We start from the raw sequence: 27,113 nt of genomic DNA, 5'->3' as shown, positions 1-27,113 counted from the left end.
TTTTGAAGACAGGGTCTCCTTATGTATCTCAGAATACCTTCAAACTCATAGTTTTTCTGCCTCAGCCTCACAACTGTGCATCACCATGCCTTGTTTTACCTACTTTTTTTTTTTTTTTTTTTTTTTGCAACTCCACATTGCCTAGTCACTTTGAGGACAAATAACTGTAATCTGATACCTCTTGTGTGGGTATTGTTTTGTTTGTATTTTTATGTTCCGAGCCATCAGAGCTAAGCTTAAGTCCACAACAGCAGCTTTATGTTTTTGATTCTTTCTCAGAAAAGGTCACATTTTCGAACTTCTAATCGTTAAAATGTATCTAGGTAAAGCCAACAGAAAAGTGCAAGCATGCTTAAACCTGGAATATTTTAGTTGCATTTTATTAAAGTGATTTTGAATTTTAAAAAAACTTTCAAATTAGGATAATGATCGGGAAGTAGCTCCAAAGACTCTGGAAATTAAATATTCAGATATTCCTAAGGCAGGAAAGTATAAAATTATTTTATGTAAATTGTTAATAATAGGCCAGCCAACTCTTTCAAAAAGATATATACAATATAAAATATTATGCAACAAATTATGTATGACATGCACACTGCTTCCAGCTAGAACTCTGTTACTCAGAGTACAGCATAACTTTTACCTACGTCTAAATATAGTCTGTAAATTTATTTCTTGTGCTATAGAAAAGGAACACCCTGTTTAACAGTTACAGCTTCCAGCATCACTTGGTCCCATTTCCCCCCTTGTGCTTTCTTCCCTTCCCTTATATGGACATAGCTCAACTTGATCTAAAGTTGTCTCAAGGTCCACGGCAGCTCTGCATAGTCCAGCAGTAGGCCAGGCCTTTATCATCAGCATTCATTCACAAAAGGAAAAAAGAAACTAAAAGGACAGGGGCATTACACAGCAGTGAGAGAGAGAAGCTATCATTTCAAAATTATGTGCAAAAAAAAAAAAAAATGATAGAAGGACAACCTGGTTCCATTTCGGACATATAATTACCCTAATTCATTACTGAAAAGTTACTGAACTCAAGGCATTTTAATGAGTTTTTACTGTTAATTTATGTTGAACCACCCTGGAGAAAATACTCAGAAAGATCTCCTTTCCTGCTTGCCCAGGAAATACCTGGGTTGAAGAAATATCAGCTTCATCAATAGACATGTATGTAGGTGCCAACATAAAGACGAAAAGCTTCTAGATTTCTGCAATTTGCACAAAAACAAGCAGGTTAGTAGCAGATTGGACTCCCTAGCCATATGAATTCCCCACACTGGGGTTCTTTTAATAACAAGAAGCTATGATTAGTGTTACCAAAAGATGTCACTTCCTAATTTGGATAAAGCTAAAATGAATTATGGCCTGGTCTTTAGAAGTGGTGTGGTCCACAGTGAATTAATAATCTCAGGAAAATCCAGCCACTGACATGCTGAGTGCTCTCAATAACTCAGTCATCAAGCCTCTCCCTCAATGCAGGCATTTAACAGATGGAGGTATGTAGAAAACTATTAATGTATTCTTGTAAAATATTAAAGTTACATTAGCAAAAAAACATAAAAAGAGAGCAAATATTCCTGTAAATCTAAAATAACTATCATTTGATTTAGTACTAAGCCAAAAGAGTGGGGTTTATTCCTCAGTTTTCTTGACTCTCTACTCTTTGTTACTAGCTGTTCATTATTGGTTTGTCTTGTAAATAATATTTTAATGATTTGCTGGCCATCTCTAAAGAAAATATTTTTAAAAAGCTCATTCATTTCCTAACTCGTGAACTAACAAGAAGAGGGAGGGGTGGGGGCCGGCTTGCAATTGCATAGTCTAGAGTTGGGTCTAGTAACACAGAAAGAAACATCCAAAACGGTGTGAATGCATGAAACAGCTAAGTTCAAAAATGGCCAAGTGTTAAGAGTTCTTGAATTTTATGTTGAAGAACACTGGTACAGAACTGAAGTTATTGGATAAATACTGAAAGGTCTATGGCAACTGGTATCTGTAAAGAGACCAGCAATAAGAATTCGGCCTGGAATTTCGATGTTACGTGGACCAGCTATCCAACAAATATACTGCATTTGTAACAGAGAAGTGACACCAAAAAAAGAAAATAAAGAATAGTTCTACATGCTTTGTCATTATTCTAATCTGTAGCAAACAAAAGTCCCATATTACATGTATCACCAAGCAAAATAAATGAGGGGTTTTTTTTACACAGCAATAAACATGAGCACTCTTCATTTCAAAGTTGCACCTATACTTGCCCTGCGAGGATGTCACCATTCAGAAAACTTTACAGTAGTATATTCGGACTAGGGAGACGTTCAGTGCGTGAAGATGCCGGCTGACAAGCGTGATAACCGAAGTTCAGTCCCCAGGACAAACTTGGTGGAAGGAAAAGAGAACTGGATGCTGCTCATTGCTTTCTATCTAACATCCACACAGGGGTAACAGCATACACATCCTCCAAGTAAATAGAAAAAAATTAAGTGAATGTTTTATCAGGAGAAAGAAAGCATTAGAATCAACATGGCTGAAGAGATTTTAGTAACATAGTCTAAAAGGCAGAGAAATTTTATATGTGCCACAAAAGAAAAACACGACAAGTAAAATTTTCACAAACCAGTCTGCCTCTCTTGAAAAGGCTACTTGCAAATGGGAAGCATTAAACACATTTTCATTTAATACTGATACTTTATATTTTTGAGGGCATACCATCTTAATAAACATCAAGACAAGTCCCTTTACATTTCTGTCTTCCTTCATCCTCAGATCAACAGAAAACCTGAAAAAGGAGAAGAAAAAAAAAATCCGTGCCGGTGGCTGGAGAGATGGCTCAGAGCTTAAGAGTTGTGCTTCTAGAACATCTAGACGACCTGAGTTCAATTCCCAGCAGCCACATGGTGACTCACAACTATCAGTTCCTTCTCCTGGAGTGCAGGAGCATATGAAGGCAGAACACTGTGTACATAATAAGTAAACCTTAAAAAGAAAAAACACATGTGCCAGAAATAGATCATCTATTCTTGCCTAAGTTTCAGAACAAAATGCCAGTATTATAGAAAAATAATAACACTCAAGTTATATGTGTTGAGGATTTGGTCAAGGAAAAGCAGCTGCTAACCCTTCAAGCTGCCACCACAAATGAAAATACCCAACTTACCCAATTCTGAATATTCTCATCTAAAAAAAAAAAAGGAATGCCCGCTATCATTGTGTTGGCACAGACGGTATTGCTTTTTCTCCTGCCAAGCCCACACATCCCCTTTGCCTCCCTTGGTTGTTTATGCAAGCCAACCGACCTTCGCCACAGTCCTCCCTCCTGTCTACTGGGTAGAATTCTTATGAATATTTCTACCTAACTTATCTGTGCTTCCGTGAAAATAAGCTAAAATTATCCCTAAATTGGGTATTTATCCCTACCCCTTAAATTCTAAAAGTATTTTAAAAGAGATTCTATGGCAGAAAAAAAGGACTTACTGAACACTGAACTGCAGCCTCAGCCCCAGGATGACACACATGTGCTGGGATAGTAATGTCACCTCCAAGCAGGAAACGCAACACCTCTTTTCTCTGTCCACAGAATTGTGGGGTGTCAATGCCACACCAAATCCCTTCTTCCCTCTCAAATATCTTCAGGGGGCTCTTCAATGGGAGTATGATTTTCTTTTCAAGTTCTAGAGAGAGTTTCTATAGACTACAATTCCAGGTTCTTTATTGGCGTGCTATTAAAAGAACTAAAAAAAGAAAGAAAGCTTAACTTATCTAAATTTCCTTTGCAAAAGAAAGGATTTCAGACATGAGGGAAGGTATTGGGTTAGCTTCTTTCATCAGTTTGTTTTGTTTGTCAGCTGGTGTGTTCACGGGAACTACAGTATTTTTAATATGCAAAAGTACAAATTTCATTTTCAGAGAGCATTTTTATTTTGTCAGAATTCTCCAATATATAATTATGACGAATGTCAATTTTTTCATTTCAAAGTCTAAATAGTTCTAGTCACATCTTCTAATCTTAAAGAGGCAAAAAAAAAAAAAAGTGATCCTCATGTTGCATTTTGATTGCCCTTTCCCAATCAGATACATCATGGATCAACTGTTCAGACAGTTGTATAAGTCAGAAAATATTCACTTTAACAAGGGTCATGGGAATGATCCAGCTCATTTTCTCACTCCCTCTAGAAAAAGTGAAAAAAAGTAGGCACAGATACTGGTATAAAACATGCTGACACTCTCCAATCTGAAAGCAGCAATCTGACCTGCAGGAAAGAAAGTTGCCAACAGGAAATAGGTGCAGCTAGACCACTTACTCCACAACAGCAGCCCTAACACATTAGCAGCCAAAAGAACACCCTCAGTTACCTTATTTTTATCTCTTTTAAAAGGAATCAGAGGGCCTATGAAATGACTTCCCTAAAATAATCAACCCTACCACAGATGTTTTTGGAACATAATAACAAAATAAAAGCGGAAAGTAAAAACACACCAAAATGCCAGTCCACACCAGGTGAAAGAAAACAGAATTCTGAACGAAGACCACTCACTTTGTTGGAATTAAATGACACCAGAATAGCCCAGAGAACTTCTTACATTTGGCCTCAACTCTTACCCTCACAGATAAAGAAAAGCAGCTAGATGAACAGAGAGGAGATGAGAGATGGCTTCCAGAAATAAGTATAATAGAAATGAAATGGTAACCCTGCTCTGACACAGCAACAATTTGGAACAATAGCCCAATAGGTACCAATTTCCCAAACGGTAGAGGTAGGTATCTTGGTAGTCAATTTGATTTGATCTGGAGTGGGTTAAAAGGCAGACCTCTGGGCAGGTCTATAAGGCTAGTTTCTAGAAGAGCTAAATGAGAAGAAATACCGTACCCCAAAATGGATGGCACCTTTGGCCCCTGGCCTAGACGTAAAGAAGTCCAAGGGGAAAGCTCTTGCTTTTCACCTGCTAGCCTTCACACCCTGCTGGTAAGTGCATCTATTCTGTTGCTGCCTCTTCAGGGCCAGAGCAACCCATAGTCTTCAGCCTTCCAATGCAGACTGGAGACCAGCAGATCTCCAGGAATTTTCCGGCCCTCTCACCAGATTGGACCTGCTGAGGCATCTATCTCATAGGCTGCACAGCCAGAACTTCTCTGGTGTCCAGACAGCCATTGTTGGCTACCCAGTGTATCATGTAAGCCAACAAATAAATTCCCTTTGTAATACATATTTATTCTATTGGATCTGTCTCTCTAGAGAACGCTGACTAATGCAGGATCCAAATGCCACTATCTTCAGGTAATACACTCTCTTGATCCAGAATCTTTTGTTAGGCTTCCACTGCTCCATTCCTCAATTCCATTGCCCTGGACCTTGAAATACCTTAAGCCTCACCATCTTCCTCGTGTTTCTCCTTGGCCCAAAAGAAGACTCTCAGTGTATGATTTCCACCAACTTTTCAGAATCAAGCTTGGCCAACTGCTCACGCACATCTCAATGCCTGCTTGACCAGCAAGAATACTTACCTGCTTGGCTCTCTTCTTTGGAGTCTTCCAGATACAAGATAAGTCTTATCTGTTTTTTAGATTTTTTTTAATTATATTTATTTGTGTGAGTCTGTGTGGATATGTGTACATGAGTACAGGTAATCATGGTTTCCAGAGACACTGGATCTCCTAGAGCTGAAGTTGGAGGAAGTTGTTTGCTGCCGAAAATGGCTGCTGGGATTGAACTTGGACCACTGGGAGAGCCATGGGCTCTCTTAGCAGCTGAGCCATCTATCCAGCCCCAGGTGTTCTGATTTAACAAACAGCTTCAATTTCCTCTGTGGGTGCCTCTCTTTGGCTTAAGGAAAAAACAAAGTACCACACATCTCAATCCTCCTTTTCCTTTCCTGTGAATTAAGGAAAGGAAATGCTTAAGTGCTATTCATAACTAAAAATTACCTTTAAAAAAGGTACGTAGGTCCCAGGTACCAGCTCATATAGATTGTATTGAGTGGTTCCAAATCTGCAAAAACACCAGCTGAAGGCATGATGAAAAGATGTATCTAGCAGATCTTCTATCTCTTCTCCACATTAAGGCTTAGCCAGCACTCTAACGTCCAAATGGAAGCCTTGTGTGCTTTGTGTTATATAATATTTGGGATAATTGTATTTAAAACAAATCATATTTGTTTACAGCACAAACTTTGGACTGTTCTAATTCACTCCTGATAAAATAAACAGTCTTTCTTCAAATATTAAGAATAGCGTAGGATGTAGCTCTCTGCTATATGCTAACAGAAAGGTCATGCATTTGAATATTTGGGCTTAATGGTTTATGCAAATTTTAAACAGGAAGTTGCCTATTTTCTTAGCCAAAGCAGACGGTTGTTGCTAAGTTCATCAACCTCCTTGCAGAGGAACAGAGGTTTTCTCCCAAAATACAAAAAGAGGGAAGATATTGTTAGTTCTATTATTCTTGTTACTTTTTATTCTATTATGTCATGTGTGTATGCCGTGTATACGCGAGTATGGTCATGCATGCCATGGTAGCACGTAGAGGAGAAAAGACAACACTTGGAAGATGGTTTCCTCCTTCCACCTATACATGGGATCAAGAATGTGGACTCTGGTCATCAGCTTTGTGCCATTGACAGGCATCTAACCACATGAGTCATCTTATTGACCCTCTTCTTCTTTTTTTTTTTCTTTTTTTAATTTTTTTATTAATTACACTTTATTCATTTTGTATCCCCCCATAAGCCCCTCCCTCCTCCCCTCCCGATCCCACCCTCCCTCCCCTTTCTGCATGCATGCCACTCCCCAAGTCCACTGATAGGGGAGGTTCTCCTCTTCTTTCTGATCTTAGTCTATCAGTTCTCATCAAAAGTGGCTGCACTGTCCTCTACTGTGGCCTGGTAAGGCTGCTCCCTCCTCAGGGGCAAGTGATCAACAAGCAGGCCAATCAGATTATGTCAAAGGAACTCCACAAGGAGAGCAACAGAACAAGATAATTTGAACACAGGGAACTTCCCAGAGACTCATACTCCAACCAAGGACTATTCGTGGAGATGACCTGGAACCCCTGCACAGGTGTAGCCCATGGCAGTTCAGTGTCCAAGTGGGTTACATAGTAATGGGAAGAGGGACTGCCTTTGACCCTCTTCTTAATGCCATGTTTTACTTTGAGATGTAGATACAAAGTAGGACGTTTCCTAGCCACAAATTTGCATTGAATGTTGAAAGCATACATACACAGACATACACACACACACACACACACAAATTTGCATTGAATGTTGAAAGCATACATACACAGACATACACACACACACACACACACACACACACACACACACACACACACTGGAATCTAACAGTGAGAACTTTAGGAAGGACAGAATTTCTCTAGACCTCATTGAAACCCATCTCTTCATCTCCTTTCAGTAACAGACCTAAGCTACATTTACCAGTGTCCCTTGCAATTAAATGTGTCCATGTGGCTAGTTTCTAATCAACAGTACATGAGCAGAGGTGATACGTGCTTTGTATATTTATCCCATAAAAACCACAGAAGAGTACATTCTCTTCTGTGTGTTCTCTTTTGGCTGCTGGAATGTAGATGACTCTCAGGAAGATTTTGACAGTACTGATTACTGAACAAAAAAACATGTGCCTTCCAAGAAAGTCTCGAGTCTCAGCATCCATTCTTCTTTTCAAAGACATCAAATGCTACCTAGACAACTCTGGCTCTGCCATTGTTAGTACCCTAATGAGCATCTCAAGTTATCAGGATCATCAAGGACATGCCCATGCCTGCAAGCCTTCCTGACTACTCTGAGACTTTTTTTTTTTTTTTTGCATTTTCACGATGTACACACTATATTTGTAGTGTCTTATTGTCTGAATGGTTACTCCAGGAAAAATTCTATGTGCTAAGACATAGCTCTGTAGGATGAAACTTAACTTTATTCCACAGTTGCTGACTTCAAATTATCAGCAGTAAAACATCAGTCTATCTCTATGTGAGTATGTATACGTGTGTGTGTCTGTGTGTATGTCTGTGTGTGTGTTGTGTATGTGTGCTATGTGTATGTGTGTGTCTGCGTACACCATGGAGGCTATGCATGGGCCATGGCATGCATGAGGAAGTAAGAGGACTACATTGTGAAGTCAGTTCTCTACTTCCATCTTCATTTGTGTTCTGGAAATTGAATTCATTTGCCAATTTTGTGCAGCAAGGACCTTGACCCTCTGAACCATCTCACTAACCCATGGCTTTTGTAGTCAACCTAATACTCGTTTTCATAATATTTTGCTTTGTCCTTTAAGCCTCCATTAGGGATAACCTTAGAGAGATCTTTTGACAAGAAATTCTATACATATGATTCTTCAAATATAAATCTCATTTCAAAGCCAAATTTGCTCTCTTCATGCACACTACCTTAGCTACTGAAATAGCTCGGCACCTGCAGAACCCTAACTGCTGGGCTCCTTTTCTTCTCTTGTGTCTCTTGCCCAGAGAAGTATACCTTCTGAGTCTAGCTACTTTATGTGCTTTCTATTTATCTACTGTTTTTAATGCTCCTTTTTTATTCATGTGTGTTGTTACTTAGTTTTGCTTTTAGATTCTTGTCTATTTGATAAGAGCATGATTGGAGTATGGACTACTTCTTTTCCAGAGTAGCTATATGCCATATCATGTATTCACATAAATAGAAGTATGTCACAATACAGTATATATTATTTTCCATGAATGAACTCTTCCTTTGGAGAGACACAATGTTTCACAGCAATATAGAGAATACTCTAGGTCAATGAGCCACTATTTTCCCTGTTGCAAGAAGGGATTTAGCTTGACAAAAAAAAACAGGACATAACTGTGTGTGCTACAAAGGTCCCATCTCCAAAGGGACTTAGAACCCCCTTTGTCCTCTGATTTCTTCCTAGCCCTATCTATATTTTTTGCTCAATTTTTCTTTATGGTATTGGGAGTGGAGAGTGGTGTGTAGGTATAGATTGACACAGCACTCTTGTGTGATCAGAGGACACCTTCAGGGCTCCTTACATCACGGTTCTAAGGATTTAACTTAAGTTTTCAGGCTTGTGAGGGGTGGCAAGAGCTTTTATCCACTGAACTGTCTTGTTGGCCAATCCTAGAGTTTTATTAATTATTATTATTATGCACTTATTAAAATTACTTCTTTCATTTTTTGAGACTATAATTATATCATTTCCCCTTTATTTTTCTCCCTCTAAATCCTCCTGTATGCCCCCTTGCTCTTCTTCAAATCCTAAATACAACCTGCTTGTTCTAAGCAATGTTATTTGTATGTATATGTTTTCAGGGCTGACAATTTGATATTGGATAACCAATTGGTGTGCTCTTCCCTGGCAAAGGCCATTTCTTTCACTCTCACTTAGTTGCCTATAGTTCTTTGTGTGGGTTTTCCTCATCCACTTCAGCATGTCTATTGTTGTTGTCCTGTGATTTAGGCAGCCATGTTGGTGAGACAGCTGTAGCTTCTGATATTACTAGAAGACTCAGTTTCGTAGCAGACTTCCTAATCTTTCTACTTTAAAACCTTTTCGAGCCCTCTTTAGAGATGTTCCCTGAGTCCTAGATGAGGATCATGTTTTGTAGATGTATCCATCTGCAGGGACAGGGCTCCATAACTCTGTATTTTGATTGGTTGTGATTTCTGTAATGGTCTCTATCCGATACAATGGGAAGTTTCCTTGATGAGATCTGAAGACTACAATTATCTGTGGATACAAAGACAAATATTTGAAATGGAGTTAGTTAGCAATGAGGCTCCTGTAGCAAAGTGGTGGTTGGAAGGTTCTCCTTCAAGATCCGTGATTCCACTATCCCTGCGTAGTTGGCTAGGTTTTCAATACCAGGATGGTTTCCCTCTAGTTGAATGAGTCTTAAGTCCAAATTAGAGAGCCATTGCCTTCGGCCAAGGTTTGGGACCCACTACTGCGCCCTCAGTCCCAAGCTGGTTGCTGTGGTCCATAGGTGTCTTAGCTCGGTAGGGCTGTTAGTTACCCTCCTCCATGGGAACCGTACATGGCACCTTCTCAAACCTTGAAAGTTCTTTCTCAAGGAGGAAGCATTCAAGTCATTTCCAGCTCATGAGGTCTCTGAATCTTTCTCAATATCATGCTTCAGTCTAAATTCATTATCCATCAACACTTAACTTAAGTATATAATTTTGGGCAAATGATGTAAACTTTTTGAATTTCTACCTTTGACTATAAAGGTATTTCTACTTCCACAAATTGTCTCAAGGATCAAATATGATAATGTGCTTAGAATAGTCTAAAGTATTATTTATCAAATGGCGCACACTTAGTGAGGAAGTATGTCATTCCCTTTCCTGTTCTGATCTTCATCTTTCGATGGATAATTGAAACTGAGTCAGAGCTAAGCATGATCAAGAAAAATAGATCATATCCAACTGCAGGTATGAAAGCTGAACTGTTCTCACCATTTGTGTGTAACTTCTGAAACAGGACAGAGGGCCTACTCTATGAGTAACTGGACCACTTACAAATCTCTGCTTTGATTATTCCAGCATTTTTGTTGTAAAATCAAGTCCACCTTAGTGAGTTTGCCCTTGTTTCAGGATAGGGAATCATAGAGTCTGGCCTAGAAGCTTCTCTTATTTCCTTTTAAGATCATTAGAAATCCCACGTCTATTTTCAAAGCCAAAGCAAAACCCAGGCAAGTTGAAAACAAACTGTACCACAAGATATTTTATGTTTACTGACAACTAAACAGATACTGTAATAACACAAGAAGGTAATTTTGTCAAACAATACGGATGTGAATAACATTATAAGCACTCTACCCATGTCAAAACATATATTTTCTCTTTTTAAATCATCCCTAGGTTCCTTGGCCCAGTTCTTACAGGCGCCAACTAGAATCCATCAAAATAAGCCAAAGCCACTGTTAAGACCAAAACCAAAGTATTTGGAATCTTTTTAGCATAAGCTACTTTAAGGTAAACAGAGTTATGCATACCTCTAGGTAAAGGAATTAGTCACATACTTTTGTATATTTCCTCTCTCCGATTTCATTTGCCATAGACATGTCACAGTCTCTATGGCACGCTGTATATATGCATGCTTTGTACACACATTTCCATCTCTAAAGTGGAATCATCTCATCATATAACTTTTTTTTAAAGCCTTTTTAAACAGACCTTGCAAGGTAGGATCTCAAATCTTGTAGACCAAGAAATGCTAAGGGTATGAGTGTCTTACCTGTTTATTATAGCTCATACCCTTTGGCCACCCACTCTAACACGTAATGATTCATAATGTAGGAAGTAAACAAAAGGCAAATCGCTAGATTTCTTTTTTCAGTCAAGGAGACTGTACCTTCTTCAATTTAGTTCATAGCAGTAAAAAGCCATTGAGTTCTTATCATGCATAAGGGTGTTAGGGGCCATAATTAATTTATGAGGTTAAGCACACTAGTGAATTCAAGTTTAGAAAACTAAGCTCCAGAATTATTCTATTATCTTACAACATCGTGCTTATCTAATCCTAGGATTTGAAGATTAAGGATATCCATTCCTCAGAAGAAAGAGAAGCTAAGCAAGAATACAGACCCATTAGAAAATTCTATCACATTCTCTCTAGCCCTGACATCTGACAGGTTGCTAACTAAGTGCCTATAACTCCACGATTTTTAGAGCTTCATCAGGTTTAAAGTGTTTCTGTTTTATTAACACAGTTTCACGGCGGCCCCACGTGACACAACCTCACAGATCTTTCCTAACCTTCAAAAGGCAGATGACAGCCTAGTGCCATGTTTTTCTTACTCTTATTCTGAGGCTTTATGAACCTAACTTGTCTCAGAGACTCCACCAATGAATGTCATGTATGAATATTATTCATTATTTTTCTATGGTTTTTCAACTCTGGCATCAAAATCTAGGCTTTGAACATCCTAGGCAAGTATTAATATCATTGGGCCTCACCTCAGTAAAATACCTTTTCCTCACTGGAATTTTAACACCACCTAGATATCTTGAATGTAGATCAAGCATTTTGAGCCATATTGAACTACTTCAAGATTTTCAATAACTTTTCTTCATATAGAAAAAAATGGTGGGCAGGTGAGATGGATAATCAGGTAAAGGTACTTGCCTCCAAGGCCGATGACAACTGAGCTGAGTTTTTAGTGACATTTTTCTTCAATTCTCTGCCGTTATCTATAGATGCACGTTTGCAGCTATGAAATCAAAGCTGCAAAGAGGGTCTCTAAAGTACTCCTCTTGTTTCTAACACTGCCTTAAAGAGAAGTGTCTAACGGTCATGTTTTACTTTTTCCTTTTTATTTGCAACACTGGTAATACAGTTGAAGATTCTGCACGGACTGCCAAATCCTAAGGACATATTGATTCCTCTTAGAATGACGGTACAGTTAATTGTTATCATTTACGGATTTGATACTTATGAATTTTCCTACTTGCTAAAATTTATCTGTAATCCCCAAGTCAGCGCTGATGTTCTTTTGTGGCCTTTTCCCCATGGGTAGAGAAGGGAGACACCTGTTCCCAACTGACATTGCACTAGATGGCAGGCAAAACTCTGCCTTCTCATTCAGCTTTCTTCTGTGAGCTACAACAATTGTTTGTTCCCCTTGATCTACTTAATGGCACTTTTTTTTTTTCAAATTTAATAATTTTTCGTTTGGTGACTTTGCTGTTTGAAATGTCCTTCGAGTGAAGAGCTGAAGTAACATCTTTCATTCCTGAATACAGGAAGGCTGTATTCTGGTGTGTCTAACAGAGAAAATAGATGTGCTGGATAACCTTAACTGAAACCTGAGTTATAATGCTGACAGCCAGGACCTCAGTGTTAAACAATCAACACTTATGTGTTAAATAAGGAGTTTTTAAACAGAAACACACATAAGACAACATTATATATTGATTGGTTGGTGAAAACTTCATGACCACAACACAGAACAACTAGGCTCTGTATTTTCCCTGATCGGATAACCATTAACTCAGTATTTATAGTAACCTTATAAGAGACAACTGTGACTACTAATGAGAATTAACTGTAAAAGCTTCTGGTCAAAATATACAGATGACCAGATAGTGGCACACAGACCCTCAAGATGCTCTTGATCATGACCTCATTGTGGCTGTAAGTTGACGTTAAGCACCACTGTGCGCACACACGAGCACACGCACACACACACACTTAACCAAGAGCACTCCTTTTATTTCCTTTCACATAGTCAAACTCATTTTTATAATCACTCGTGGTAGGGTTGGCCAGCTGACATGATGAATTCAAATCGCTCTGGAATCCTGAATCTCTCCTTGGTGTTTCTGTAAATCGCCATGCGTTATATGATTTCCTCCCTCTCCTCTGGCTCACCCTGCAGCTCCTGATGACTTTGGCTTATGGGCTTTCTAACTAAATCACTGGGGGCAGAAGTGGCTCCCACTGCTTGAAACTGGGGTCTGACATGCGCTTCCTCTTACACAAAAGATGAGGGGGAAAAGAAGAGTCAAGGACTTGCTAGTACAGACTTTGGCCTTTATAGTAGCTAAAGAATGTAAAGATAAAACAGAACCCTGGCACTAACCCTGACTGAGCTAACCCCAGTCTTCAGTGTCTTCATTCCACTATGGACCATCCTCTAAAGGAAGGTTGCTAACTGGAGGTCCAGAGAAGTCAGGTGGAAGCCATTATAGAACAGCTCGAGGGGCCTGCAATATTTCAAAACTCAGTTATGCAAAGACAGCTACCACACATTTTCTCTCATAAGCAGACTCTGGATTAAAAAAACAAAAAAGACAAATAAGTAGAAAAGGGAGCCTTGGGGAGGAGAAAGAGAACAGGAGAAAGTGGATGGGTCAGAGGGTAGGTCAAGCAAATATACACAGAGCGCATTATATCCAATGCTACATCGCATTAATATCCCTCTTTCCCTTTTCTTTGCTTATCTGTGACTTGCAACTATCTTCATTATACTCTGTGAATCTGAGAATTCTTCCAATTCCCAAATGTACAGATAATATATATGTGGGCCTGTCTCCTCTCTGAACTAGGACCTACACAACGGGAAGGATTATGTCTCATTCATTTCAGATGCATGAAGCTCCTGACTCACTTTGGGGAATGTAGTGGATACAAGTAGCTAACAGATAACTAGAGAGACAACTCAGGAGCAAGCACAGGAAGATTTAAACTCGTCCATTGTTACATTATAGACATGGTGGCACCTCAGTGCCCTCATGCCAAAGTAAAAAGCATAGTAATGCATGCTGTACAACTGCTGAGAAAATAAAATCATGTTTGCAACATGTTTTATTAGCTATCAAAGAAAATTCTCAGTATTTGTTTTTCTGGTCCATTCCCTACAGAAATAATATACAATGATAAATCAGGTAACAGGTAACACCCTATAGAAATGTCCTAATAAGCAACAAGAAAGACAAAATTTAGTAAATTATAGGACTACAAAAACAACAAATTTTGGCAAAGTACTACAGTGAAAAACTATAAAAAATTAAACGTAACAGGAGATTAGAAACATGGGGGAACAGCAAGTGATGACTTCCACCGTATAACAGAAAATAAGTGCAGACAATACTATTTGCCAGTTAAAAATTTCTTCTGCAAGTTCCAGCAATGTAAGACACTGACGGCAGCAATGGTGAACTATAATCTAACTGCTGTGAACTTGTTAATTAGTCAGACTCTTATCCTCTGTTCGAACTTCATCAGCAATTCCAGTAAGTAATCGCCCAAATGAGTTGTAAGCTCTGAGCTCACTCCTAAACAATTTAATGATGACACTCAGCAGAGGGCAACAACACAAAAAGAAATTGCGAAAACGCAAAGTGAGAAAGAAGTCACCTTGGCACTTAGTTGGTTAACATTCTTTCACCAATTACTTGCAGTCCTAGGCTTTCCCGTGAACTGCCCACTGAACCCCACCGATGAGGTCTGAGGACTAAGATACCAGAAATTGATCTAAATATTAAAGTGGAGGGTGAAACATCTGCTCCATAGATAGATAATACAGATTGAGAGAGACATCTTAGTCACTAATCTCTTTCTCCTTGCTAGAAGAGTACAGCTTTATAGCCACGCATTTCCACTGACCAGAAGAGGGCAGGTGCTGACAACGCTCATTTGTAGATTAGCTGTATTGTTAACTATATCTCTATTCAGTCAACACAATCTACTGTACATAGATTTAGACAAAGAGTGTAAGCCTCTCTGCCATGGAAGCCTTGGTTGGTGGATTTTTCTGATTGGCTAACTTTATAATTCTGTATGCCTAAGTTTTGTTGTTGTTGTTGTTGTTGTTGTTCTGATTTTCTTAGGTGGAAAAAATTAAAATTTCTTTTTATTGGCATATATTAAGTACTTAAAATAAATGGTCTCATGTGACATTTTTACACATACATATAACATACTTTGATCATATTCACATTCATGCCATTACATCTTCTTTTCTACTCTTAGGTAGAATTCTTTTCTCAAATTAATCACTTATGTGATTCTTCACTGAAAAATATTTTATTTATCAATATAAATAATAGTTATTAAATCCTTAAATATTTTAACAAGAAGATTCCTATGTACAACTTAACTTCTTCTGAAGAAGATACTGAACACAGAAGTAAAGGAGCAAGTAAGGTAATTACAGAGAATCATCATGCACAATTCAAACTGCCAAAAAGAAACTAACTTAATAGGGTTTTATCTCATAAAGATCCTGAAAAAATTTGAACACCAGGCAACCTCCCTAACCACGTGGAGACTTGAAAGTAGAAGTTCTACCCATCAGAAAGTACAAGAGAAAAACCTTTCAGCAGGGAAGGTCACACTCAGAAAAGTCTCAAAGTAACCCAGGAACTTTTTGAAGGATGTGGCTGGAATGAAAACACGAGAGGAGGAGCAGGGCCCTAGCTGGCATTAGGGAAGAAGAGCAGGACTTAAGGATGATGGTAAATAACAAGCACCGAGAAGGACAAAACCTGTTGTACACAGATGACCTACAGACCTGCGGAATTAACCTCTGAGCCCTCTGTAATGTGCCATTGCTCTAGATGTCTGCTTTTGTGGCAATGCCATCGATGCTTTTGTTCCTATGGCTCTGCAGTATAAGTTGATGTTGTCACTAGCAAAGGTGTCAAAAACATACAGACAGTGAGAAAAAGACCACCCTTTCAAGAAATGGTGCTGGGGAGACGGGAAACAGGTTTAAAAGTGAAACTAGAGCTTTCTCTCTCAACTGACACAACAATAAACTCAAAATGGCTCAAAGTCTTTAATGCAGACTTGAAACTCTGAAACTGCTAGGGGAAAATTATCAAAACACTTCAAGATACATGCATAGGCAAGGAGTATTGAAGAAAACTCTAACAGCATAAGAAATAATCCCAATAAAGGACACGTAAAATTACACAAAATTTAGAAGTTTCTGCACAGTAAAAAAAAAAATCTAAAATGAAAAAAAAAAAAAAAGCTTAAGAATAGTAAAGAATCTCTGGCAACTATAAATAATCACATAGGGGTTCATGATCTAGAATATATAAAAAATTACAAAAATTAAATATCAAAAAAACAAATCATCTGATTAACAAATAGCTACTGCACTAAGCTAAGCAAACAATCTTCAAAAGAAAAACTACCAATAGCCAATCAAGATTTTAGAAAGGGTCCAACATCCTTAGCCAGAGAAAAGGCAAATTAAAACTGCTTTAAGAGTCTATCATACCATAGTCAGAACGTCTATCATCAAGACAACAAATGATAGTGAGGATGGAAGGGAAGAAGAATCATTTCTCACTACTAATAAAAGTGCAAACTAGTATCTCCACTATGGAAATCAGTGTGGGAGCTCCTCAAAACTCTAAAAATAGGGGGCTGGAGAGATGGATCACCTGTTTAAAGCACTTGGCTGCTTTTTCAAAAGATCTGGGTTCGCGTCCCAACACTTACATGGTGGCTCAAATTGTCTGTAAGTCCAATTCCAAGGGATTTGACAAAATGGCTAACCATGTGCCACCCAAACTTTGATGCACCAGGGACTAAAGACAGGTTACTCTGGGGCCAATGAGATGTTTCAGTGATACAGGTGCTTCCAAAAAGCCTGACAATCTGAGCTGCATCCTCAGAACTCGTGCGGTAGAAACAAACTCCCACAAGTTGTATTCTGACCACAAACATACACAATACACACACACACACACACAAAGCACACCCTCACACATACACATATACACACACACTGTCTCACACTCACACACTTGTACACTCACACATACACACACTCTTACACATTCTCACACTCTCACGCAGACACACACTCACACATACACACACATAAACATAAAAAATTTAATTAAAATCCTGAAAGCACATTCTGACTTAGAAGATCTTATAGAGCCCAGTGATCTCTTTCTTATAGATTTCAGGTACAGCACAAAACGTAATTCAGCAAATTTTAATGTTTTGAATTCTTGTTTCTATTGTGCATGTACTTTGTAGTGTGTTTCATTCTAAAGCATATTTTTGCCTTTTGTGAACACATTGTATAATGTAGAGTAAAAAAAGACATAAACTAATAAAATGTGAAGAGTTGAATTCTGTGTATAGAGAATATTTTTCGGTAAGATTCCCAGGGTAATCATTCGTGCAGGTCATCTGCATATAAAAAGGAGACATATCTTCATGTGTCCCAAATATTCCTGGTGAGATGTCACTTATTCTCTTTCTCTGAATATTGTTCCAGAACAATTAATTAAATTATTTTATTAATAAAAATGTATTTAAAGCTAGGGGACTAGGGATCTAATTTTGACTTTTATTTCCCTGGAAGCTTTTTGTTTATTTTCATTCCTCACCTTGACTTCCATCTACAGTTATATTAATATATCCAGAAGATCTAACTACAATTCCCAGAACAAAATAATAAAACAGAATCGAAATAATAAACTAAGAAATATTGATTTTTTTCCCTATACAAACACAGTTTAATCTAATGAATAACTGGGGTTATGTTAATGATATGTTAATGACCAAGATTTCAAAATAACATTTAGTTGGCTATTTGTAAAGAAAATATAGAGAGTTGGCAAGCTCTTCACCTTCACCTCTAGGTCAGCAGCAGACCAATTGCTGTGGCCTCCAACCCTCTGTGCCCCACCTCCAGTGGATCACAGAAAACCTTCCTTTCCAAACTTCTTCCCTCCTACTCCTCCCATCATCCCAGCCCCCATTCCAACAGGTATTCCCAGGGGACCAACGGGGCACACAGGCCAGGAAAGCAGGTGTTTCCGGAATAAATATTCCAACACCAATGAGAGTAGAAGAGAGGTGATGTCATCAGGCGACCTAAGCCAGAATGCCTCCCCTGAAAGGCCTCGATGCTGGGTCTAGTTTGTATTCTCATTTTATGCTCTAAAGCCACAAGGAGTGTCAGGCAGGCAAACAAGAGTTTACAGACGCCTACAGGGCAGTTGTTCAGGGCAATGGCCCATGTTTCAACTATATCTCCAGGTCATTCTGTTCCAGGTAGCCAATAAAGTCACGATGGGAAAATAGGCCGTACAAGCAGTGCTTTTAGTAAATCACTAAATAAAGCAATAAAGCAATGTCTAATAATAGGTCTTTTCTACCTTACGCTATTTCACAGGTAGGCTAACTGCAGATCCTCATCTCTCACTCCTCTCCTCCAAACCCCCAGTCTCACCTCCAGCTCTGCAAAAGACTACCAGCTGTGGTCACCCTTTCCTCTCTGCCCAATCACGTGGCTTATGTAGATGCTTTTCACACTTCCTCCCCACTCATTCCATTGTCTCAGGCCCCAACTCCAGCAGGCATTCCCTGGTCACCTGCCAGCCAAGCCTGCCAGAAGCAAGTAGGCCAGCTAAGCAGGTAGGTGAGCTTCAGAGCTTCAGTCTTCCTCCCCTCCTCCAAACCCTGTGCCTCAGTCTCATCCCTGACGTTGTAGCAAACTAGCTGCTGTGGCCTCTCATTCCTCTCTGCCCCATTTCTGGGGACTCAGCAGATCCTGGTGGAACACAGCTTTCCTCCTCCCTCCTGTGGACCCCTCAGCCCCATTCCCAACCAGTCCCCTTTCCTAAGGATCAGCTTCCAATACCTAGAAACACACTTTACAGGGAACCCCCAGTGGCCAAACCTGGCAGGATCCCAGAAGTATCCCCTACCAGGCCATACAGCTACCACACTCTCCTAAGAACCTCAGTGGGCAACAGAAACCAATGAACAAAACACCCACCCAACAAAGACAAAGCCATGTATTAAGTACCTGAAATCACAATTTTACCAAACCCAGATGCGTGCTCACAAGCTTAAAATCCACAATCAATATAGCAATCACGACAGTGAGCCCTGACCCAGCAATCCAACTACAGTAGGCACTGAGAAATTCAACACAGCTGAAGAAGAACATAAGGACCTTAACATAGCCTTTATGAAAATGATAAAGGTCCCTAAAGAGGAAATGAATAAATCCCTAAAAGAAACCTATGAAAACACAAACACAGAAATGGAAAGGAAATGAAGAGAAGGAGAAAGGAAATGAAGAAAACAAGCCAAGACCTAAGAGTAGAAACAGAATCAATAAAGAAAACTCAAACTGAGGGATATTTAGAAATAAAAATTTTAAAAACTAGAGCATGTACCTCAGAGACAAGCCTCACCAAAAGAATCCAAAGAATGGAAGAGAGAATCTCAGGCATTGAAGGCAAGAAAAAAGAACTGGATACCTTAAGCAAAGAAAATGTTAAATCTAAAAATACCCAAGTACAAAACATCCAGGAAATCTAGAACACTATGAAAGAACCAAATCTAAAAATAATAGAAATAAAGGAAGGAAAAGAAACCAGGCCAAAGGCAGAGAAAATATTTTCAGCAAAATCATAAAAGGAGAAAAAAAAAATCCCAATGTAAAGAAGGTGGTGCTTATCAAAGTACGAGAAGCATACAGAACACCTAACAGAATAGACCAGAAAAGAAATTCCCCATAACAAGTAATAAATAGAACACTAAACATACAGAACAAAGAAAGCATATTAAAAGCTGCAAGGGAAAAGGGAGCAAATAGCATATATAGGCAGATCTACTGGAATTATACCTGACTTTTCAGTGAAGACTTTGAAAGCCAGAAGGGCCTGAATAGATGTTCTACAGACTCTAAGAGAACACCAAATAAAGATTCATTACCAAGAATGGGTTACATATAATCAGGTTGTTGGTCAAAGGGATCCCACGGGAACTCTCCAACAAACCAGATTATTTCCACAGCCTGACGGCAAGGCTCTGTTGTTGAAAATAAGACATATACAACTCATTGAACACAGAGAAATTAAACTGGCGCCTACCTAGGGCCATCACCCTGACTGGCTAATCTTCCTGGTACTGGTAGGTACTCTGCACACTACCAAATGAGAAACAAGAACACCACTTAAAGGGTTTGTAAACTCTTTGATTTATAGTGGTGCCCTGTCAGCAAGACACGTTAGTGCAATGGTGCCACAAAGCTTGTGGGAGTTAACAACCAATATATGGTTTGATTTACGGCCTACTCCACGAGATGGAGCCCATGCCCAAGAGCCTAAATCTAGACACCTAGACTAAAAACCAAATATCACTGCTCCACATAAGGAATGCAGCAATCAAACGACTCCTAATGACATTCTGCTATCCTCATGGATTTGTGCCTTACTCAGCCATCATCAGAGAAGCTTCCTCCTGCAGCAGTTGGGAACAAATATGGAGACCTTACAACCAGACAATATATAGAGTGAAAGACTTTGGAACACTCAGCTCCAAACAGGATATCTCCATCAAATCCCTAATTCCAGGGCTCAGGGACCCCTGTAGAAGAAAAGGCAGAAAGAGTCAGAGAGTATGAAGAACACCGAGGAAGCAAAGCCTTCTAAACACAAAAAGATGGAGGCATAAACTCACAGAGACCGAGGCAGCATGCATAAGGGTTTCATGGCTCTATGCCAGATGGGATCCTAGAGGAGAAAAGAGAAGTAGACATATATTTCCGTTCCTAACCCAAAAAGTGTCTCCAATGGATCACCACTTGCAAATGAAAATTTAATTCTTTTTCAAGGGAGTCCCTCGGGGTAAGCAAACTACTGTTAAGGGCAGGCTACGTGCCCAGTAGTAGATGGCCAAGAGTAAATTAACTCAAGGGCATCTTTGGATTCTCCTTGTCTCATAATGTCATGCCAGGGCATTTTTACTTTTTACTGTGATCATTTTCATTTTGTGTTTACTTACCTATTTTTTACCCTACAGGTCCCTCGCATATACAGTATGACTTCCAGTTTTGTGTTTCTATGGGATTCCTGAATGTTCAGAGTGTGACTCTAAGTCTATGTTTGTTTCTGGTGTCTTCTCTTTTCCTTCTGTTCAATTGTTTTGTTCTATTCCAATGTGTTTGCTTTTGTTTTATCTTGAATTTTATTTTATCATTATCCCTTAGATGCTTTTTTTTTTCTAATGAGGGACAGAAAGAGTATGGATCCTGATAGGAGGAGAAGTGGAAAGGAACTGGGAGAAGTAAAGAAAGGGAAAACCATAGTCGGAATATATTATATGAAAAAAAATCTATTTCCAATAAAAGAAAAGCACACAATACTCTTCTATCAATCAGTTAAGAATTCATTCATGATAGAATCAAAGCCATTTTTTTTAAATTCATAAAACCAATGTGGATTTATATATTTCTAAATTATAGCATAAAGTTGCTAACTATATACTTGTCGAATCAGAGGCCAAGGTGTGGATGACTGCAAAGCTCCAAATATTCCACCAATTACCTGTATTCTTAGAACAAAGGACAGAAATGAAAGCTGTAACAAGAAAAGTAACAGAGTTCTTCATTCTCACTTAAACTGTATCACATCGTTTTTAATCCTCCTGATTAGAACTATCCTCTTATAAATAACAAAAAGAGAGAAAGGAGTAAAATTTCAAGTTGCATTCCAAGTAGCATTTTGTTGAGATGGTTAATTCTTTGCTTGCATATGCATTTGCTTGTTTACAATGTCCCATATGTCACACTGGCTGGCTTTGAACTTTCAATCCTCCTGCTTTTTAAGTGCTTAGACCATAGGTTTATACTTCACCGTAGTACCCAGCTTTGGCATTTTTAAGAAAGCGAAAGCATGACTTTTAAGATGTATTATAATAAGTCTGTAAACCAAACAGACCTAGAAAGTATACATTAGAAAATAAGATTTGATTGACATCAGACATTACAGCTAAAGAAAATTAGCCTAAAGCGCCATGAGAAAAAGCACAAGAAAGCCAAGAGTTACACGAAGACTCAGGTAAATGTTAAAAAGGTAAATTTTGTTTCATTTCTTTGAGATATGAGCCACATAACTTGCCTCACGGGTACTGGGATTATAGGCCTATGCCATTTCACCTGGGTCCAGAGGGTGAATTTTAGAGAGTCCACCAATACTTTTCATCATGATTTCAGTTACTCAGACTCTACAATAAGCTACCAAAGCCATGGCCAGAGATCCATTCTCATAGGTTCTGGGTATTGTGAGTGCAAATACATGCTGATTATTTGGTTTTTTTGCTCTTTAGAACAACTCTAGAGGACAATTAGAATTATGGCAGCTGAAAGTAAATACGGCCAAAGTCAAATGCACCATAAATAACCTTAATTAGAACTTACTACCAGGAATTATTACCAAAGCCATTGTTACTAATAAAGTATAACTTCTTTCATGTCTTAGGTCCTGGAAATAAAAGGAACTAAAATTAGGCCTTGCAGACACCGCTGTCCCCTTGTGCTACAGCCATGGTCAGCCCCACTGCGCTCGTCAACATTGTGACCGATGGCGAGTCCTTGGGTCGTGTCTCCTTCGAGCTGTTCGCAAAGTTCCCAAGATAGCAGAAAACTTGTGCTCTGAGCATTGGAGAGAAAGGATTTGGATATAAGTGGTCCTCCTTTCACAGAATTATTCCAGGACTTATGTGCCAGGGTGGTGACTTCATACATCACAATGGGACAGGCAGCAGGTCCTGTGTGTGGGGAGAAATTTGAAGATGAGAACTTCATCCTGAAGCATACAGGTCCTGGCATCTTGTCCATGGCAAACGCTGGACCAAGCACAAGTGGTTCCCAGTTTTTTATCTGCACTGCCAAGATTGAGTGTCTGGATGGCAAGCATGTGGTCTTTGGGAAGGTGAAAGAAGGCATGAACATCGTGGAAGCCATGAAGCATTTTGGGTCCAGGAATGGCAAGACCAGCAAGAAGATCACAATTTTTGACTGTGGCCATCTTACCCACCAGACCATTCCTTCTGTAGCTCAGGAGAGCACCCCCATCCCATTTGCTCACAGTACCCTGTAACCTCTGCTCTCACTGATGTTCTTTGGGTTCCATATTTTTCTCATTCCCCTCCAAGTCTAGCTGGATTGCAGAGTTAAGTTTATGATTACGAATAAAAAGCATATAAGAAAAAAAAGGAAACTAAAATTAGATTATTGGTTATGTATGTTCCAGCACTTCAGAATCTAAGTCAAGAGGATTTTCACAAGTTCAAGGTCAGCCTGGCATACCATTCATTAATTCCAAAGATGTGAGGAGAGAGACCAATGACATGGACAAATAAATTAAAGCAAACAATTAATTAAAACAAATTGTTTTTTTTTTTTTAAATTCAAGTACAGGGCTGCCTGTCCCTAATGTGGGGTTTAAGAGGTCAGCATTGGATGTGCAGAAGACAAGGATTTTATAGCTCAGGAGTTGGGGGTTTTCAAATGGGACGCTTGATGGACAAAATAGGTGGGGTGACAGGAGCAGAACATAAGTATAACAAGTTAGTCATAGCAATAAGACATGATTGCAAGGTGGTCATAACAACAGACGGTCATGACAAAGTAGCCATAACAACCCCTCTGAAACAAAGATAGGGTTGCAAGACGTTATTAATTTTTTGAAATGAAGACATGATTGCCATTCCTGGAACAGGCAGTATAGAGCCATTTGTAGTTAAGGTTGCAGGTGGGACTTAGCCCAGTCCTTGAGAAACAGAGGTTTGATCATAAACAGGAATGAACTAGTTTGTCTTTACTAGAAGATGGCTTTCAAGCCTAAGATGGAGGCAAGCTGGCTCATCGCTACATAGCAAGACTCTATCTGAAGACAAAACAAGCATTGCTTAACGAAGCAAGTAAGATTTGACATGTATCAGATCTTTCCTTTCATGGAGAAAAAGTATGAAGGATGTGAAGCCTTTTCCAGAAGATGGAAAATTATGGTTCCTTCTCTCCCCAGCCAGTCCCACTCCTTAAAGGTCCTGAGAAAAAGAAAACTTGTTTCTAGTAGAAGCCCTCCCCAATCACACATTCCTTACATTCTTCAGTGATGGACAGTTCCAGCTGTGACAGCTGAAGAGCACTTTACAACTCCAGAGCAAGAGCCCAGACCTTCCCGCTCCCAAACTATCATCTTTTGAACCAAGCTCTACTCCTAAATTCGGCCAGATTTCTTTGTAAAAGTCTTATTAACATGCATTATTTTCACTAGTCCATTATCAACTTGATTCTGGCACTAAATACCACCTAAGGCTTTTATGTGGCTCAAATAGCTAGTAAGTATGAGATATAAAAAGAAAAAGAATACTTAATATTTTTTATATTTGTAATAATTTCAACGCTGATTTCTCTGTATTTAGTATAATTTAGCAAGTTGACTTAAAGTATACTTGCAATTTTTTTCCACTTCGTCTTTTTTTTTTTTTTTTTTTTTTTTTTGGTAATGTTCTTGCCATTATAAATAAAATACAGGTGAATGTGGGAATAAAGATACCTGCAGGGTATCCAGGTTAGACATCACCTCCCTACCCAACCAGTCCTCTCTTCACCAGGTCCATCTGGGGCACAGCCAGCAGGAGTGAGCTTCATGCAGTAATATTACCTGCATTTCCGAGGAAACTTGCAGGGCTCCAGGAACAACCAGCTCCATTGTCTGGCCACCTCACCAGGGGTGCTGCACCGGAAACATGCAAGGGCAACCAGATGGCTAAAGGCCAGGCTTAAGCACACAATCAACAAGAGCCATGGCAATATGGCACCTTTGTACCATCAAATGGATAGAGGCCTTTAAAGAGGAAATTAATAAATCCCTTAAAGAAATACAAGAAAACACCATTAAACACGTGAAGGAAATTAATAAAATTGTTCAAGACCTGAAAATAGAAGTAGAAGCAATAAAGAAAACAGAAACTGAGGGATCCCTGAAGATGGAAAACCTAAGGAAGAGAACATAAACCCCAGAAGTAAGCATCATCAATAGAATACAAGAGATGGACAAGAGAATTTGGGGCGTAGAAGATACAATGGAAGAAATTAATACATCAGTCAAAGAAATGTTTAATCTAAAAAATTTCTGACACAAAACATCCAAGAAATCTGGGATACTATGAAAAGATCTAACCTAAAAATAATAGGAATAAAAGAAAGTGAAGAGTCCAAGCACCAAAGACCAGAAAATATTTTCTACAAAATCATGGAATAAAATCTCCCCAACCTAAAGAAAGAGATGCTTATGAAGACACAAGAAGCATACAGAACACCAATTAGATTGGAACAGAAAAGAAAATCCTCCCACCACATAATAATCAAAACACTAAATCTACAAAACAAAGAAAAAATATTAAAAAGCCAAAAGGGATAAGAGCCAAGTAATTTACAAAGGCAGGTCTATCAGAACTACACCTAACTTCTCAACAGAGACTCTAAAAGCTAAGGCCTGGACAGATGTCTTGTAGCCTCTAAGAGACCACAGACGCAACCTAGACTACTGTACCCAGAAAAACTCTCAATCACCATAGATGGAGAAAATAAGGCATTCCAAGATAAAATCAAAATATGTATCCACAAATTCAGCCCTACAGAAAATACCAGAAGGAAAACTCCAACCCAAGGAGGTTAACTACATCCAAGAAAACACAGGAAATAAACAGTTCCACACCAGCAAAAATGAAAAAAGGGAAGTACACACAAACACACATACACTAACACCAACAACCTCAAAATAACAGAAATTAATAGTCATGGGTCAATAATATCTCTCAACATCAATTAACTCAATTCCCCAATAAAAAGACGCAGCCTAATAGAATGGATACAAAAACAGTATTCATCACTCTACTGCATACAAAAATACAACTCAGCAACAAAGATAGACATTACCTCAGAGTAAAGGGCTAGAAATGATTTTCCAAGCAAACAAAAGCAAGAAGCTAACTGGAGTAGCCATTTTAATATCTAGTAAAATAGACTTTCAACCAAAATTAATCAAAAGATATGCAGAAGGACACCTCATACTCATCAAAGAAAAAAATCCACAAAAATGAGATCTTAATTCTAAACATCTAAGTCCCAAATTCAAGAGCAACCACATTTGTTAAGGAAACATTACTAAAGCTTAAATCCCACATTGAGCCCCATACATTAATAGTAGGAGACTTCAACACACCTCTCTCACCAATCAACAGGTCATTAAAACAGAAACTAAACAGAGAAATAACAAAACTAACTGACCTTATGAATCAAATGGACCTAAAAGATAGCTACAAAACATTCCATCCAAACACAAAAGAATATACCTTCTTCTCAGCACCTTATGGAACTTTCTCCAGAACTGACCACAGAGCTGGTCACAGAGCAAGTCAAAACACATACAAGAAAACTGAAACAACTCCTTGTATTTTATCAGAACACCATGGACCTCAACAGCAAACAACAGAGAGCCTGCAAACTCATGGAAACTATACAACTCTCTATTCAATGACCACTGGATCAGAGAAAAATAAATAAATTTTTAAAAAACTATCTATATCTATTCATTACAGTACTTGAAGTTCTAGCTAGAGCAATAAGAAAACTAACAGAGATCAGGGGATATAATTTGGAAAGAAAGAAGTCAAAGTATTGCCATTTGAAGATGATGTGATAGTATACATAAGGAACTACAAAAATTCTACCAGGGAACTCCTACAGCTGGATAAATACCTTCAGCAAGTGGGTGAATACAAAATAAACTAAAAAAAAAAAAAAAAAAAAAAAAAAAAAAAAAAAAAAAAA

The 27,113-nt window shown here is 38.7% G+C and overlaps 1 pseudogene; it reads left to right on the top strand.

Annotated features, from left to right (window-relative positions):
* The first annotated feature begins 22,817 nt into the window (after window positions 1-22,817).
* LOC129683249 (peptidyl-prolyl cis-trans isomerase A-like) lies at window positions 22,818-23,373 on the top strand (annotated as a pseudogene).
* Window positions 23,374-27,113: the final 3,740 nt, after the last annotated feature.

Source organism: Psammomys obesus, unplaced genomic scaffold (genome assembly GCF_907164565.1).
Source record: "Psammomys obesus unplaced genomic scaffold, mPsaObe1.curated_primary_1811, whole genome shotgun sequence".
NCBI classification, from domain to species: Eukaryota; Metazoa; Chordata; class Mammalia; order Rodentia; family Muridae; genus Psammomys; species Psammomys obesus.
The sequence above is the reverse complement of the archived record's forward strand: the minus strand, read 5'-3'. Positions and strand labels throughout refer to the sequence as shown.